Raw genomic sequence first — 2,907 nt, forward strand, 5'->3', positions numbered from 1 at the left:
GGGAGTAGGACTCCTCCTTGGCGCGCCCTCCTTGCCCGGCCGCACCTCCCCCCTCCCTCCTTTATTTACGGGGGCAGGGGGCACCCCATGACACACAAGTTGATCTTCAAGATCGTTCCTTAGCCGTGTGCGGTGCCCCCCTCCACCATATTCCACCTCGGTCATATCGTCACGGAGTTTAGGCGAAGCCCTGCGCCGATAGAACATCATCATCGTCACCATGCCGTCATGCTGACGGAACTCATCCCCGACACTTTGCTGGATCGGAATCCGGGGATCGTCATCGAGCTGAACATGTGCTAAACTCGGAGGTGTCATACGTTCGGTACTTGGATCGGTCGGATCGTGAAGACGTACGACTACATCTAGAAAATCCGTGGACTACCTACCCCGCGAGATATCCATAACTGAGATAGTCGTGCACCGTCGTGAGCAGTGCGGCTCTCATAGGGAAATATTCTTTCTCTGCGGCGTCCCACGTATTGGCCGGCGCTTTCCACAGCGTGTCTAGCTCCTCCTTCAGCAGCCCCAGATACAGATTGATGTCGTTCCCTGGTTGTTTCGGCCCTTCAATTAGCATACTCATGTGAATGTACTTCCTCTTCATGCACAACCAGTGGGGAAGGTTGTACATCCACACAAACACAGGCCAGGTGCTATGTGTGCTTCTCTGGCTGCCAAACGGATTGACTCCATCGGTGCTCGCGCCCAGCACGATGTTCCTTGGATCCTTCCCAAATGCTGAGTCCCCTTGGGAAGACGTTCATGCCAGAATGACATGTTCTCGTCGAAGCATGCGTCGGTCATTTTGTGTTTTACCTTCATCTCCAGAGCCATGAGCGTTACTTTCAGGCAGGTATCCTCGGGCCTGCATCCTTCATACAATGGAGTAACCGCGTCTATCTCCAGTTGATCCAGCTTGGCTTTCTCTCGGGCGGCAGCTCTTGCGTTATCCGTCTGCTTGAGAAGCAACTCTTGAATATGAGGGTCCTGCACCCAGCCTCCATCGTCGTCTGCTCCGGCATCTTCGTCTTCATGATCATGCCCTTCGTCTTGATCTTCCTCATCATCATGTACGACATCTTCTACATGATGACTGTGTACAGCATCACCATCGTGATCATGTCCTGGAGATTCTTCGTCTTCTCGCCCGCCCTCGGCGCGGTGATTGTCTTGTTGCCCTTCCTCATTTCTTGCCCGGCCCCCATGGACGACTTCATAGTCATCTTCATCACCTTGCCACCGATAGCCATCCGTGAAACCACGCAAGAGCAGGTGGTCCCACACCTGCCCGGAATCCGGGTCCGCAACGAGGCTCTTCAGCTTGCATCTTCGACACGGACATCTTATCTCCGTCTCGTTCTTTTGAAGCATCTCGGCCTTCGCGGAGCTCAAAAACCTATTCATGATGCCTTCGGTCATCGTGCGGACCATGGTCGCCTGCGGGGTAGAGCAAAACGATGTTTTAGAACCAAGAAAAAATTTGGCATGACCTTCCCTAAAAATAGGACTAAAAATAGTGCCAAAATTCTCGCCGAAACGGAAATGAATCAACATTCCGGCAAAATATTGGCAACTATCATATTTCAAATACCGGTACCTGCAAACACAAACATATATGCAACACCACAATCATATGCAACATCACAAACATACATAGATGTAGCTAGGCCACAAAAAGTGCATGTGCACGTTGTTGGAGCGAGCTAGGGAGAAAAAAAGTAGATCTACAACATGAAGATAGCTTTCCCCTTCCTTACCTATCAAAAAAGGTAATTTCACCACTTAATTTTGATGAATCTATGGTGCAAATGATGTGAGGAGGAGGAGGCAGCCGAAAGCTTGGAGAAGAAGGTGGAGGGAATGAAGTGGGGAAAGTGAGTGGGTAGCTGTGGCTGTCCAAAATATCTTGTTGGGGTCCCAGGTTACTAATGGCGCACCACCTGCAGATGCGCCATTAGTAACCAGGGTTACTAATGACGCATCTGCATGTGGTGCGTCATTAGTAGTTTTGCAGAAATGTAAAAAAAATACTAATGGCGCACTGTGACACGGTGCTCCATTAGTAGTTTAAACTAGTAATGGCGCACTGTGACACGGTGCGCCATTAGTAGTTTTGCAAAAAAAAGAATAAAAAAAAATTCAGTACTGGCGCACTCCTAGTCTGGTGCGCCATTACTAGTCGGTCGGATGCGCCATTAGTATGTATGTAAAAATTGAAAAAATAATAATTTACCACTAGTGGCGCACCTTTTGTCTGGTGCGCCATTAGTATATAGTAGTAGCGCACTGCCTCCCCGGTGCGCCATTAGTGTCAATCCTATCTATAGCCCTTTTCCTAGTAGTGCACAGCCCATAAATCGCCGCCGCCACCACCTCGCCCACTCTCCGCCATCACGGTGCGCCACAGCACCATGATGGCCTCCGGCTCGAGCACGTCAGCACCAGGAGAAGGTAGGTTCGCCGGATGATCTAGCCTACTCCGATCCAGAGGATCTATCACTTGCCTCTCGTAAATAATAAATATGCACCCAACTTTAAGATGGGTGCGAATGATGTTGTCCGCTTGAGTATTTCTTACATGTGCCACACCGGCTCCAAGAAGCATGCTACTATGTTGTTCATCCCTCCACACTTTTATTTACCCTTTGTTTTCATATATCAGCACAATGAGAAAGGAAAATATTGGGACATGCAAGGACAAGCAGGAATCGGAAACATTGGTACAGTAGATAAGCGCTGCTGTGGGAAGTATAGGATGCAGCGAATCGAGCCCACGGGGCATAAACATCACGGCGCACTCAACGTATTTCCTGTGATGTCACCACAATGCCGCCTCTTGAACTCGACTGCGCTCACCGCAAACACGTATGTGATCAATCATGTGAAATTCATCATCACCATATT

This window comes from Triticum aestivum, chromosome 4A (assembly GCF_018294505.1).
Source record: "Triticum aestivum cultivar Chinese Spring chromosome 4A, IWGSC CS RefSeq v2.1, whole genome shotgun sequence".
NCBI lineage: Eukaryota > Viridiplantae > Streptophyta > Magnoliopsida > Poales > Poaceae > Triticum > Triticum aestivum.